The sequence below is a fragment of the Hyperolius riggenbachi genome, chromosome 5, assembly GCF_040937935.1.
Source record: "Hyperolius riggenbachi isolate aHypRig1 chromosome 5, aHypRig1.pri, whole genome shotgun sequence".
NCBI lineage: Eukaryota > Metazoa > Chordata > Amphibia > Anura > Hyperoliidae > Hyperolius > Hyperolius riggenbachi.
In genome coordinates, this window is record NC_090650.1 from 266,331,505 (window position 1) to 266,347,738 (window position 16,234).

General features: G+C 44.4%; 1 long non-coding RNA gene across 3 annotated transcripts in view; it reads left to right on the top strand.

Annotated features, from left to right (window-relative positions):
- The window catches only part of LOC137517641 (uncharacterized), an 84,956-nt gene that overhangs the window by 18,122 nt on the left and 50,600 nt on the right, over window positions 1-16,234 (top strand). For all 3 annotated transcript variants that reach the window (XR_011020605.1, XR_011020606.1, XR_011020604.1), the window contains exon 3: window positions 6,775-6,868. This is a non-coding gene — a long non-coding RNA (uncharacterized lncRNA). The remainder of the gene's footprint in view (window positions 1-6,774; window positions 6,869-16,234) is intronic.

Here is a 16,234-nt window from a genome sequence, read left to right on the forward strand (position 1 = left end):
ACATCAGTGACGCTGATATATACGTACACGAACTGTTTATATCCTGTGTTCAGTTAGTCAGTTCTAGCACGTTGATCACCCGTGCTGAGCTAGTTATCCTGTTCCTGGTCCTGTTTGTGGATTGCGTTCATCTCTGCGAGGAGATAACGAATCCTTCTGAATCCTGTCCTGTTACCGTTTGTGGATTGTGTTCATCTCTGCGAAGAGATAGCGAATCCTTCTGAGTCCTGTTCCCTGTATTACTCCAGTCCTAGTCAGCATTCCTGCTTATGTTATATATCGGTTCATTGCCGATATATACATATGTTAGTCAGACGTTACAAATAGTTTCATTGATAGCTGTAATTGTAATACGCTAGGAATTCATACTTATTGTATATTTGTCTGTGTTACGTTCATCTATCTTGATCCTGCTATTTCCTGACTATCCTGTCCTGTCTTTGTGAGGCATGCCATCGCTGCAACGCATTGGCTGCCTCATTCCAGTCTGTCTTGTTGTGGACGCTTGCTGTCACTAAGTAGCGGCTAGCTAGCAAGCGTCCATTCTGTCTACCTGTCCTGATCTCCTCAGTTCTGGTTTATGCGCTCAGCGCTACTTTGCGCTGAGACGTTATAGCGAAAGCATTGTTTGTGGCTGTCGGATCTGCACCGGCTCTGTGCGCCACAATCTCCTTTTGGAGTCAGTCCTCCCCTCCGCTATACTGGGGATAGCCTGTTTCCTAGTGCTAGTGTGTGTACCTCCTCCACGTCAGCTCATGCGTTGCATGCTGACTGTGGAGAATACACCACCAAGCCTTACATTATGAAAACCCCATTACCAATCCCCATTGTGGGGGGGATTCCCAGAAAGTATGACACTGTTAATTATGGTTCCTGTTCCTTTAAGAAATTTGAAGAACTTAGCTCTGAAACAGAAAATGAGTTTTTCTCTGAATGTGCCAGGTTCCTGGCCAATCCTGATCTCCAAGCGACTCCTGTTTCAACCTGGGCACTCCAACTAGTTTATATTTTGTTTAAAGGGCAATTGTTTCAGTGGGCATGTGATGTTCTCAATCATTCCGATTTGAATGAGAGACCGCTGGAATTTCTAGCGTTTGTGATCCATAACTGGTTGCGCATAGATCCATTGCCTTTTCCTCTAAATGAACTCCTGGCAGCAGGCCAATCAGCTGCTCCTTCAATTGTTTGCAAAAATGATCAGCAAGCAGAGAGTGTTCCTGATAATTTTCCTGCAGCCTTGAATAAATCACCAAAAACAGCAGGGTCTAAGGCAAAACGCAAACGTTCTAAGAAACGTGTCCGATCTGCAGAGTCGTTATCCTTAGCGACTGAGACCTATAATGAGATTCTGCCATTAACAGATAATGAAATGCAATTGTCTTTCAGGGGAGTTAAATGGACTTATGAAACTACTAATGAACTTTCATCACTGGCTAGGGAAAATAAAGATTTTTGTTTAAAAGAATTATCTGAGTATGATTATGAGGAGATATTACAGAGTATTGAACAAATCAACTTATTTGTGAAGCAAGGAAAGTTTGCATACACTACAGTTCAACACTTGCTACAGGTATTGGAGATTCTTAAGAATAAGGAATCTGCCAATCACCTGCTAATTAACCCAATATATGTCCCTGCCACAATCATATCTGCAAACTATGATCTGCCTGTTAAGTATGCTTGGAATCCTCCATTTGAGAAAGGAGAGATGGAAGCTCTGGTCAATGAATGGAAGAATGATTCAAGTTCATTTTGTCAATTTTACAGTGCAAAAAGTGAATTAGTATTGAATGCATGCATTAAGTCTGCCTATAACCTAATAAAAACTGGTGTGTGTGGGTATGACTTTGTGGCTCCATTGATCGATGTGTGGAAAATGATTTTGGACGATTTTTATGCGATTCAATCAGTTGATACCAGGGAAGACACACTGTCAATTGGAGACTGTCCCACTTCTCCAGTTACTGAGTCCCTGCCATGTCTTGTGAATGTTCCTGTAACTCCACCCTGTACCATGGATAACTCAGTGTTACTTCCCAGTAAAACAGAAGCCACTGATACTTTCTTAACCTTGCCCTGCACAAATTTCTCAGCAGAGAATCCAGAGGTCCTGTTGACTTCTGAGTCCAGCCTAGCCAGTACTCATGAGTCTTTGTTCAGTGAAACAGACACCAGAAAAATCTTGCCTGCCTCTGCAAACACTTCTGCAGAAATTACCTGTGTTAATAAAGTTCAACTCCTGTCTGATCCAGCAGATGCCAATAGATGCACTACATCAGTTTCCGAGTCCCAGCAATCCTGTCTAGAAACCTCAGAACCCCAGCATCTGAATTTTCCAATTTTACAAATGAATGGTGATTCAGATGCGCAAACATTGTGTCTTGATCTTCCTGTTTCTACACCTCGCTCTAGTTTCGTGAATAGCTCAGAGCATCTGCTATGTGAACCTGAAATCGCAGAATTATTACCTTGTTCAGAAAATGTTCCAGTAAATTTGCCCTGTATCGTGAATAGCTCAGAGCATCTGCTATGTGAACCTGAAATCGCAGAATTATTACCTTGTTCAGAAAATGTTCCAGTAAATTTGCCCTGTACCATGAATTGTGCAGTAGATCTCTCCAATGAAACTCAGGTCACAGAATCATTATGCTGTCCAGCAGGTGCTTCCATGGTTTTGCCCTGCAATATGGACTGTTCAGTGATCCTGTCCAGTGAAGCTGTGGTCGCAGAGTCTTATGCTTCACCCAGTACTTGGGATACTTCAGACCCTCTGGCAGAGGAGTCTGAGACACTGCTTACCTCAGTTGGTGTTGCAGTAATATTCACTTGTCTAGCAGCTGTTTTGGAATTACAGTCTGCTCTAATAAAACTTGATGAATTTCTGCCCAGCAAAGCAGAAGCCATTGAAATATTGTCCTCATCAGCAAGTGTGTTAGATACCTTGCCCTGTACACAGTGTGATTTAACCAATGTTGTTGAGTCTCTCTCCAGTGTTGTAACAGCCGAGGAACTCCAGCCCTGTCCTCTGAATGTTTCAGAAGTCTTGCCCTGTAACATGGATAATTCTGATTCTCTGGTCAAAATAATAGAAATCTCAGAATTTCAGTCCGGTCTGATGAGTGTTCCTGAAACCCAGCCCTGTATCCTGAAAGATTCTGGTTCTCTGGCCGCTATGGCAGAGGTTCCAGAGTCCCCTTCCTGTCCAGGGAATTCCTCAGTTTTGCCTAGTCCGGTGGGGGCTGCTGCAATACTGACTTGTTCTGCAGCGCCTCATGAGCTCCAATCCAGTGTATTAGATGAGTCTCTGTCCAGTCCAGAGGTAGTTGTGGAGTCCCTATCTGGTTCAGTGCATACATCAGAAGATTTGTCCTGTCTTGTTAGTGCCCCTGAATCTGATTTGTTACTGACTTTGCTGGAATCAGCGACATCTAAGTCTGATCCTGCATTCTCGTGTAAAAGTCCAGTAGTTGCGAAGTCTAGTCATGATGATTTTTTTTTTGGCCAGTCCTGGTTTTGGTCCTGTCTTGGCTGACCCTGAGGCTCACAGTTCCTTGACATGCCCAGAGGTTTCTCTTGTGCCAGTGTGCCCAGATGTTCTTTGTGTGCCAGAATGCCCAAGTGTGTCTAAGGTGTTAGCGTGCTCTGATGCTTCCTTAGTGGGAACATGTTCTGATGTTGCCAGTCTGCCTGCATGCCCAGAGATGGTTCTGGTCCCTGAAAGCCCTGATCTTGATGTTTATCCTTGTGGCCCTGACTCGGGAATTGCCCTAGGTTCCATAGGGGTTCTTGATAGTTCTCCATGTGAGCCTAAGGGGCGTTCTGACCTATGGGGATCTCTTTGGAGCTTCAAGGTGTTCTGGGAGGTCTCTGAGAAAACTTGTCCTGGTGCCTTGGACTGATTCAACAGTGGGTTTTGTGTTGGTAAAGACAGTCCCGGTGGGCATTGCAAAGGCTTTGGCGTTTTTGAACGGTTCCTGGAAGGCGGTGGGTATCGCTCAGGGAGTTTCGGAGGGCTTTCTTCTGGAAATCATGGTTCTGATGGGTGTCACACTGGGGCTTGTAGTACTGATGGGCATGGTTCTGTAGGTTCTGGTTCTGATGGGTCCAGTCTTGTGGGGACTGATTCTGGAATTCGGTCTTGCCGGGCTGTCCCGGTCATCATGAATTATCAGTCAGACTGTTTTGTTGGGAATTTCAGTTTTGAAAAGCGTCTGGAAACCGCTTTTAAGGGCGGGGGTACTGTCATGATCGCTGCTGCAGCAGGCATTGCTGGAAGTAGTAGTGCTGCAGCTCAGGTAGTTCTGATCTCTTTCCATGCAAGCTGCATAGCTTTGTCTGCCTTTTCCTGCTGTCAGCTTGTGACTGATTATCATTCACCTGTGTGGGAATCTGCATGTCTGCTCCCATTGGATGACCTCAGTATAAAGATCTGCTTCCTGCAGGACTCCTCGGGTTTTCATAGCTTCAGTTTAAGCCTGTCTTGCTGTCGCTTCAGCCCCCGATCGTGTTTCTTGTTCTAAAGATACTTTGCTGGTTTTGCATCATATATTGGTTCATTGCCCATATATATGCATACCAGCACGTTTATTATTTTCCTTGTATTCGTGTTACGTTGATACATCAGTGACGCTGATATATACGTACACGAACTGTTTATATCCTGTGTTCAGTTAGTCAGTTCTAGCACGTTGATCACCCGTGCTGAGCTAGTTATCCTGTTCCTGGTCCTGTTTGTGAATTGCGTTCATCTCTGCGAGGAGATAACGAATCCTTCTGAATCCTGTCCTGTTACCGTTTGTGGATTGCGTTCATCTCTGCGAAGAGATAGCGAATCCTTCTGAGTCCTGTTCCCTGTATTACTCCAGTCCTAGTCAGCATTCCTGCTTATGTTATATATCGGTTCATTGCCGATATATACATATGTTAGTCAGACGTTACAAATAGTTTCATTGATAGCTGTAATTGTAATACGCTAGGAATTCATACTTATTGTATATTTGTCTGTGTTACGTTCATCTATCTTGATCCTGCTATTTCCTGACTATCCTGTCCTGTCTTTGTGAGGCATGCCATCGCTGCAACGCATTGGCTGCCTCATTCCAGTCTGTCTTGTTGTGGACGCTTGCTGTCACTAAGTAGCGGCTAGCTAGCAAGCGTCCATTCTGTCTACCTGTCCTGATCTCCTCAGTTCTGGTTTATGCGCTCAGCGCTACTTTGCGCTGAGACGTTATAGCGAAAGCATTGTTTGTGGCTGTCGGATCTGCACCGGCTCTGTGCGCCACAATCTCCTTTTGGAGTCAGTCCTCCCCTCCACTATACTGGGGATAGCCTGTTTCCTAGTGCTAGTGTGTGTACCTCCTCCACGTCAGCTCATGCGTTGCATGCTGACTGTGGAGAATACACCACCAAGCCTTACACTCAATTTTTACTAGTGGAAGCATTAACTGGGTGAAATACAGTATGTGTAAAATATTGATGTTATGCATTTATGACAAGGTCCACTGTGGTCTCAGGGGGGTTTCCTGAATTTGGAAATATACACATAACTTTTAATACGTTTGAACCCTGTCTTGGATAAAAATGCCCTTTTTTTATCTACTTGCCAAATAAAGATTTGTCTTGCACGCTACATATATTTAGTGGTGGTATGTAATACAGTTATTTTTGTTTAGTTTATTCTTTACACTTCCACTATATTTAAAAAATAGTTTGTTTTTTGAAAAGAAGGGTATATCTGTTATTTGCATGCTTATAAATTTGTGGTTTGCCACTGCGTTGCTGTTCACTCCAGAAGGGCACATGACTGAAATAGCATGCAGTGGAAAAAGGCTTACATGTCATAAAGTTTAGATTAATGCTTCTGACTTTTCTGCCTCATTCATTTTTGGCTTGTCGTACATTCTGATCATTGTGTTGAAAAACACATGTAATGATGATGAAATACAGTGATGCATGTGAACCACATTTATGTTATGCTTCAACACCTCTTTCGCTGAAAATTCTAAAATGACACTTATTGCCAAGCATCCAAAATCTAAAGGCGTCATGGAGTCATAGGAAAAGAAAGAGGTACAACCTAAGGTGAATTTTCTGTGCAATTCATCTTCAAAAAATGATGTATGATTTGTAGCTCTGAGGAAGGTGTGACTCTTTCTGAAGGAATTTAAACATGCAGTGGTAAAGCCGACCTCCTCCACTGCCAGAGGAATATGGAGGCTGCCATATTTATTTCCTTTGAAACAATGCAAACTGCTTGGCAGTCCTGACCATCCTCTGCCTCTACTAATTTTAGCTACAGCCCCGAAACAAGCAGATCAGATGTTTGAGGGCCCGTTTCTACTAGCGCGGAAACGCAGGCAAACCACGCTGGGAAACTCTGCCATAGGAAACAATGCCACCGCCGGCTGAATCGCTAAGGTAAGCGACATTGCCTTCAGTTTCCATGCGGGAGGCTGCAAATCCCATAGCCGTGTGATTCAGACATTACTGATGCATGAAATATCAGCAGGACAGCCAGGCAACTGGTATTGTGTAAAAGACAATAAATATGGCAGCAGCATATCCTTCTCACTCCAGTTGTCCTTTATGAAGAGCTGTAAGAACCCAGTGCTTGGCTCACTAAAAACCAGCAATTCAATTAGAGGTAATGTATATTGGTTTTAGCATACTTTTTTATTTATTTTACTTAGCACTTAAATAGATTATATATATATATATATATATATATATATATATATATATATATATATATATATAATTGTATTTCTACAAAAGGGACAAATTACCGGGGGCTGTAGCAGAGGATCCAGAAGGCGGAAGAGGACGGTGAGGGACTGATCAGCCTGAAGGGGGCTGGAGGAAACCCCAGGTATGTAGAAATGTGTTCTTTACTTTAATCTCAGGTACTTTAAGCTCCACTAGTTGGAAAGCCAAAGTGTTGTAGCTGTCAGTCTCTAACGCTACAAAAGAAAAATACAGCAGGGTCTCACTTATCCGGCACAGACCGGAATTAGATGATGCCGGATAAGTGTGCTTTCTGGGTGGTTGAGGATCAATGTTAAAAATAGGCCTAGCTAGTGTAGTACTATACCCCGCTCTATATAAATAATGGCCTCTGTCCTGCCTGGTGGCCTATCTCCTGCCTTGTGTCAGGAGGGATTTGGTGTGGAAAGGAGCGGTGACAGGAGAGGTGGTGGAGATGTGGAAGGGCCCCGATGTGGTCGCTACCTCTGCAACCCCTATTGTTACACCACTGCTCCTTTCTTCCTCTCTAGTCACCTCTTCTTATTCTCACATAAAATACTTATTTTTCATTTCTCCCCATTCCTGGAACTCCCTTCCACTATTTGTTCATTGCTCACCAATACTTACCATCTTTAGGCCCAACCTAAAAACTCACAACCTCAGGCAAGCATAGCATCTCACTGAGGACACTAACTGACCATTGACTAACATGCTACCACCTCATAAACAGACGCTCCTTACCAGTTGTTCTATCTCTCAACTCCATAGAATATAAGCTCAAATGGACAAAGCTCTGTCTCCTCTTCCATGTGTTTAACCCTGTGTAATGTGGGTCCATATTTCTCATCCCTATGTACAATACATCAGCTGACCTGTTTAAGTGTATCCTTGTGCATTACATGTATCTCATCAGTGTTTTGTAACTGCACATATTTTAAAGGGCCACAGAAGATGCTAACTGTATATGCACTCATCATAATAATAATACAAATATAAGGCCAGGGTTTGTTATGGATCTAAAGTAGTGGGGTTGCTGAAAGGCTGGTAAGTTAGTAGTTTCTGCAATTCTTGCTATGGACTTATATGACCGGGATTAGGGTTGTAGATTTACTGGAAGAATAGAGAGACCTCTTTTCACTTGAGTGGATGTTTAAAGTGAACAGAATCACTGCTATTTACTTACTCTTTCCCACCTCCAGTGTGATAGAAGGTGACAGGTGACTTCCAAAGAACTGCAACCAGGGGCGTAGGAATAGACCCTGCAGCCCCTGCAGTTGCAGGGGGGCCCCTAGCAAGTCAGGGGCCCGGAGGAGGAAAGGCTGTCACCACCGGCGTACCTACCGGGGATGCGACTCTCTCAGCCGCAGGGGGGCCCGGCCGCCCGGGGCTGCTCTGGGGCCGCTCACTGTGCGTGGGGGGAGCGCTGCTCTGGACCCCCCAGCAAGGTGCTCAACTGGCCGCAGCGTCTAATAGACGCTGCGCCAGTTCATTCCCCGCAGCCCCGCTCCAGCAGCCTGCATAGTCTCCGGCAGGCAGAGCAGGGCTACGGCAAGATGGCCGCCGAAGAAGCCCTACACTGGAGACTATTTGTGTCTCTAGTACAGGGCTTCGGCAGCCATCTTGCCGTAGCCCTGCACTCTGCCTGTCAGCCCAGGAGATGTGCTGCAGGAGGACTCGGGGAGCTGCGAGCCAGATGCCGGGAGAGGAGAAGACTTCTGTCAGGTAAGTGAATTGGGTTTTTTTTCACAGGTGCATTTTTTTTCTAGTGTCTGCTGCCCACATTGTGATTTTCTGGTCACTGCTGCCCACATTGTGATTTTCAGGTGTCTGCTGCCCTCATTACGATTTTCTGGTGTCTGCTGCCCACATTATGATTTTCTGGTGTCTGCTGCCCTCATTACGATTTTCTGGTGTCTGCTGCCCACATTACGATTTTCTGGTGTCTGCTGCCCACATTACGATTTTCTGGTCACTGCTGCCCACATTGCGATTTTCTGGTGTCTGCTGCCCACATTACGATTTTCTGGTGTCTGCTGCCCACATTACGATTTTCTGGTCACTGCTGCCCACATTGCGATTTTCTGGTCACTGCTGCCCACATTGCGATTTTCAGGTGTCTGCTGCCCTCATTACGATTTTCAGGTGTCTGCTGCCCACATTACGATTTTCAGGTGTCTGCTGCCCACATTACGATTTTCAGGTGTCTGCTGCCCACATTGCGATTTTCAGGTGTCTGCTGCCCACATTGCAATTTTCTGGTGTCTGCTGCCCACATTACGATTTTCTGGTGTATGCTGCCCACATTAGGATTTTCTGGTGACTGCTACCCACATTGCGATTTTCTGGTGACTGCTGCCCACATTGCGATTTTTCTGGTGACTGCTGCCCACATAAGGATTTTCTGGTGACTGCTGCCCACATTAGGATTTTTTGGTGTCTGCTGCCCACATTACGACATTCTGGTGACTGACTGCTGCCCACATTAGGATTTTCTGGTGACTGCTGCCCACATTACGATATTCTGGTGACTGCTGCCCACATTAGGATTTTCTGGTGACTGATGCCCACATTGCAATTTTCTGGTGACTGCTGCCCACATGGCGATTTTCTGGTGACTGCTGCCCACATTGCGATTTTCTGGTGAACTCTGCCCACATTACAATTTTCTGGTCACTGCTGCCCACATTGCGATTTTCAGCTGTCTGCTGCCCTCATTACGATTTTCAGGTGTCTGCTGCCCACATTACGATTTTCAGGTGTCTGCTGCCCACATTACGATTTTCAGGTGTCTGCTGCCCACATTGCGATTTTCTGGTGTCTGCTGCCCACATTGCGATTTTCTGGTGTCTGCTGCCCACATTACGACATTCTGGTGACTGACTGCTGCCCACATTAGGATTTTCTGGTGACTGCTGCCCACATTAGGATTTTCTGGTGACTGATGCCCACATTGCAATTTTCTGGTGACTGCTGCCCACATTGCGATTTTCTGGTGAACTCTGCCCACATTACGATTTTCTGGCCCACATTACGATTTTCTGGCCCACATTACGATATTCTGGTGAACGCTGCCCACATTACGATTGTCTGGTGAATGCTGCCCACGTTACAATTTTCTGGTGACTGCTGCTCACGTTACTATTTTCTGGTGACTGGTGCCCACATTACGATTTTCTGGTGAACTCTGCCCACATTATGATTTTCTAAAGGCCCACATTACGATTTTCTGGTGAACTCTGCCCACATTACGATTTTCTGGCCCACATTACGATTGTCTGGTAAAATGCTGCCCACTTTACAATTAATTTACAGTGAAACGCTGCCCCATTACGATTATTTGGCACCTATGGGGGGGGCCCCATCCAAATATTTGCAGGGGGGCCCAGTGATTTCTAGTTACGCCCCTGACTGCAACATTACAGTACAAATTACTGACAAATTTCCTGGTATGCATATTTCCAAGTTACAGCAAACAGAAACATATAGGAGCTGATCAGAATCAGAGAATGCCATCAATACCATCAGCTTGTACATTTACACAGCTTCAATCTAAATGATTACTTGGCTTTAACCACTGCACATTTCCGTTTCCTGTTAAAGCGACCTTATAGTGAGAAAGGGATATCACTGATGCCATATCTATTTCCTTTTAAACAATGGCAGCTGCCTGGCAGTCCTGCTGATCTCTTGTAGTGGCTGGATAGTGTAATGGTTAATGGCTCCGCCTCTGACACAGGAGACCAGGGTTCGAATCTCGGCTCTGCCTGTTCAGTTAGCCAGCACCTATTCAGTAGGAGACCTTTGGCAAGTCTCCCTAACACTGCTACTGCCTATAGAGCATTCCCTAGTGGCTGCAGCTCTGGCACTTTGAGTCCGCCAGGAGAAAAGCGCGATATAAATGTTATTTGTCTTGTCTTGTCTTGTCTCTTGCAATCGCTGCTGCGAGACTGAAGGTCCGCTCCGCCTTCCAAGTGGAGATGTACGCGCATCGGCGTGCGTGCTCTCCTGCCAGCCCCATAGAAGGCCATTTACACCAATCGGCGTGGATCGTTCGGCAAGAAGTTAAAGAAGAACTCCAGTGAAAATAATGCAATAAAAAAAAGTGCTTCATTTTTACAATAATTATGTATAAATGATTTAGTCAGTGTTTGCTCATTGTAAAACCTTTCCTCTCCCCGATTTACATTCTGACATTTATTACATGGTGACATTTTTACTGTGGGCAGGTTATGTAGCTGCTGCTAGCTGTTTTGGCTGTTAGAGACAGCTGTAAACAGCTAATTCCTGTCTGTAAAACTTGTTACATTGTAACAAACTGCCAAAAGTACCACGGTCCCAGAGCGTCTTGTGGGAGGGGTTTCAGCACAAAATCAGTCATACAGCGCCCCCTGGTGGTCTGTTTGTGAAAAGCAATATATTTCTCATGTAAAAGGGAGTATCAGCTACTGATTGGGATAAAGTTCAATTCTTGGTTAGAGTTTCTCTTTAAGCTTAAAGAAAACCTGTACTGAAAATAAAATTCAAAATAGGCATACACAAGTCATACTTACCTTCCATGTAGTCTACTCCTCAGTGTCTTTCTCCTCTCCTGCGTCCTATTTGTTCACTATGATCAAGGGAATTTTCTGTCCTCCATTTTGAAAATAGCCATTACCCATAACAGCTTTCTAGTCAGCACACAGTTAAACTGTAACATCGCCCACTTGAGCCATAGGGAAACATGGACATTGCCTGGTACATCCGTTTTCCTCTCAGCTATAACTGACAGCAACTAATATTTTACTGACAGCAACTGATATATTTCAGATCTGACAAAATATTGTCAGAACTGGATGGGATTATTGTCAGAAGAAAATGGTGAGCTTCTGAGAGGAACTGATGGCAAGGTAACTCTGTAATTTTCATTTGAAGTTACCTCGTGTGTTTATTTTAAATATTTTTACTCTGTACAGGTTCTCTTTAAGTTCAAGAAGGAGTGTGCAGATTAGGCACTCTGACTAAGATTTGACTACACTAACTGCTTCTAAATACATGACTGTTTCAGGTTGCTGTTTGAAAGGTCAGGTCAGTCATCTCTAGCATACAATGACCAGGGCAACAAGAGGGGAATCTTGGGGTATTTCTATGTAGCTGTTAAACAAATGGGGATTTCCATTTTATTCTCCTTAGAGGCTCACATGTACATACTTTTTCTATCAGTCCATGGTGTTATGCAGATAATAGCAGAACTAACAAAATATGTCATTGTTATTATAACTATACCAGGCCATACACAAATGTGTATGTTTTATTACATGGGTTCTTGTTGTTTCCCTTTCAGTGCAGAGCAGTAATGCTGGGGGAATAGTGCAGGATTCCAACTCTATGTCTCCCCAGGTGACTTTGCTATTTATCCTATTGATTATATTATTAAAATGTTTATATCATACTAGGGCTAGGGCCCATTTGAAAACGGGCGTTAGGCGTTGGCCGCGGCCCCCTCACTGACTCTCCTCTAAAAAGCCGTGTGCGCCACCCGTGTACACCGGCCACACACGCCCGCCCCCCTGGCCCCATCCTCCTCCTTTTTTTTTTTTTTATCACGCAAAAACCACATCATGTCCCCAGCTCGGCACACTGCGTACCTGTTGCCCTAGCAACCACAGGGATGTGTGCAGAGCTGTTAGAGCTGGCTGAACTGCGCACACATGCACAGTTGGTTTTCAGCATGGACACAGGGACATGGGAAGCAGAGACACAGGGATAATATTATATAGGATTACTACAGTCAATGCCAAACATTTTGAGAATGGTACACATACTGGCTTTCATAAAGTTTGTTGCTTCAGTGTTATTAGATCTTTTTGTCAGTTGTTTCTGTGTTTTTTAAAGCATACTTATAAGCATTTAATAAGTTTCAAAGGCTTTTATTGATAATTACATCCTGTTTATGCAGTCAATATTTGCAGTATTTATGAGTCAGTATGTGCAGTGTTGGCCTTTCTTCTTCAAGACCTCTGTATTTCACCCTGGAAGGCTGTTAATCAACTTCTGTGCCAAATCCTGACTGATGGCAACACATTCTTTTATAATCAATTTTGTTTGTCCACCTGCCTCTTGAACATCGACCACAAGTTCTTAATTGAATTAAGGTCTGGGTAGTTTTCTGGCCATGGACCCAAAATTGCAATGCTTTGTTTCCCAAACCACTTAGTTATCACTTTGGCCTTATGGCACGGTGCTCCATCATACTTGAAAAGGCATTGATCTTCACCAAGCTGTTCTTGGATGCAGAGGTGTAGCTAAGGAGCTTTGGGCCTCAGTGCAAGTTTTTGGCCCCCCAAAGCATTCTATACATAACAATTTATATGGCACACCAAGACCTACAAATGTAGGGGATGGGAAACAGTTTATTAATAATTACTACTATTCAAAGCATTTATAGAAGTGATTATTATCAGCACAGGACCAATAGAGAGCTAATACTGCAGTTGAGAGAGGGCCTGTCACGGACGGTTGCGGGGACGCAGGCGCGTCCTGGCACCGCCCGTGAAGTAAAGAACGATCGCACTCGATTCCTGCATCGATTGCGCTTCAGATCAATAGAACCAAGATTTGATAAGAAGTATCCCTCAGCTAAGACAGATTCCCCAGCTGTTCCTAAGCTACAGTGACAGCCTTGGGGGAAGGTGTTAATTAGCTTGGACATATTCCCTGTGGAAGGCACAATTTCCCTTTTGGCTCTGGGAACCAGGTGACACCTAGATGTTAATTAGTCAGCAGAGAACTCACTCTGCCATTTGGGGAAGACAGGATGAGCTCCCAGCAGGGGGCTATTCAAAAAATCTGCTCTGCTCAGACCGGCCGGAGCCATATTAGAAGCATGGAGTTTAGTATTTTGAGCATGTTTAAGCAATACCGTTCAGGTGAGAAATGTGAAAGTTATATCATTCTGCTGGTCCGGATCTTGTGAGTGTTTTGATATTAAATTTGGGCCACTGTCCTAAACAGAACTCTGGGAATTCCACCGTTTTTTAACCAGGCATGCAAACATGCCCAAGTTTGATATCATATTAATCGGTAGGTTCTGGGGATCGAGAATATGTACTTATTATTTGTGGGCCGGCCGCGCAGGTCTGCCTAGGGAACATGTCAGGATTATGAGGTTGCTAAAGCCCCTGCCCACATGTGATTACCATAGTCCGGCCTGGAGGGCCGACTCTGGGAGCCCGCCTCTGAGCTCAGCTCCATAAAAAGTGAATGAGCTGCCTGGGAAGAAGTTTCCTCCCTTTACCATCTTCATGACAATCTGCTGCCAGCCAGAGGACATAGGGCTGGTGGCCATTTTGCTGACCCATCTGAACAAAGAACTCTAAGAACTTGAAACCGTTTGCTTGAACTTGATTGGAAACCAGAACTCTGATTTTTCCCACAAACAGGACATCTTTCCAGGAACTAAGTATTTTTCTCCCTTCTTTTATTTTTCATACTGGCTATTACTGTTTCAATAATTGTTGATTTTAATAATTGTCTGTATATATTAATTATTTATATTGCGTGAATAAACGACTTTCCCCAAGTCATTCACTGTTTCGCTACCCTGCTTATCAGCACACACACAGAAATGATCCCGGGTCTCTGACGATACGCTACTGTTTGTTTGTTGTTGGCTAGACAAAATATCGTGTGTTTAACCGTTTTATTCGCAGGATTAGTCAGTCAGTTAGTGGGCCCCACGGTCCCATAGTAACCGCGGTGGTGGCAGTTTACTCTGAACCAGTAGGTGACGTTGTAATTACCCGTGTCTCACAGGCTCCCTTCTGAGTTGTCTGCGGCTAATTCTTAACGGTTCCTGCGCATTGACTGCGACCAGAGTTCGCACGATCTGTGCGCTGGCACCGTTTAGAAGGCTAAGTGCGGTCAGCCACTAGAGCTCCTGTGACAGGGCCCCTCTGGCCAAAGGGTCCTGGTGCGGTCGTAACCCCTGCACCCCCTATTGCTACGCCACTGCTTGTGTAGTTGGAAAAAGTTGGTGCAATCAATGCATTTATTCGTCTTCTTGTCTGCATAAATTTGAAAGTCATTATTTCCTGGATGGAGCAGGATAGAGGAAAGACTTGTTTTATTCATGCAAACCTCATATTTAAATGTTACAAAGTGCTCTTTCTAGTAAATCCCCCCCCCCCCCCCCCATTCCCTGCAAAGCACCCTTGTTCATGATTGTTGTAATGTTCTGCAACCTTCTTAAGATGTTGACTGAAGAACCAACAATGTCTCCTTCACTTCATCACATTACTGCTGCAATACTGAACTGAAGAAAAGCCACAACACCTCTCACTGAGGCTTCCCTGAGTTCATTGGCTTAGAGGCCTCTTGTTCAACTTCTGGTCAGATTGTGAAGATCTTATGAAATAGTTTTGCAAAACTGGCATTATAATGGCCCCAATGCATTTACACTGTTTATAGCGCTGACATCTTCTGCAGTACTTTTACATAGTATATAAAGTCATGTCAAGAGGAGCTCATAATCTAATTCCTACCATAGTCAGACATTATCTTCTGTTCCTATTGTAGACTAAAGCCCCCGTACACATGCTAGATGAAACTCGGCTGAGGCAACCAATAATGACTGCCTCTGCTGAGAATCCAGCCTGTGTACAAAAGCCTCTGACCCTCCTCTGTCATTTGGGCAGCAATCTCCCTGACAGATTGCTTCAGCTGAGCAGCGTTCTCCCCACCTACCCCGTCCGCCATGTGACGTTACTCCATCAACACTCTGTTGGTTCCCGCCCTCCCCACCCTCGTATAGTAGCAGAACACTTTGGTAGGTACAGCGTCAGCCATGAAATGTCACCACATCAGGAAATGTCCTGTTCCTTACCGGGGACATGGTTTGTACGTGTGCATAAGACTTTTAGGCCATTTTTATATGTGTGTGTGTGTGTGTGTGGGGGGGGGGATGTTGGACTGGGGGGGATACTTGACGGAAACTCATGCAAACACAGGGAGTACATACTAACTCCATGCATCTAGTGTTCATGAAGCAGACCTTTCTTTCACAATGTTGTTGTGATTACTAGTTTTTAGTATGATGACATGAATGGCACCATCAATTCTGAGCCTAACTATAGTAAGAATTTAACGGAATACTATCGATTCACATATTTTTTTTCAATTGACACAGGAATTGTTTGGGAAGTGCTGCCAAGTACTGGTGTATACATTTTAGTAGCAACTTCTTTGTTTACTGTTATCAATATACATTCAAACTTTACTGACGCCAAAACTGACGACTGACTGAGCTATGAGGAGAGGGGAAATTCCACTCACACTTGATCAGTTAACTCTATGTGTAGCTCTGTGTGTGACAGAGAGAGACAGGACACAGGAGCTGCAGCTGTTGGGAGCTCTGTTTCTGACTGAAGTGTCTGAAGAGAGCAGAGGAAATATAACTAATTCTCATAGCTTTTTCATATTGTTTTTGCTTTCAGAGTTTGATATGTTTGATATT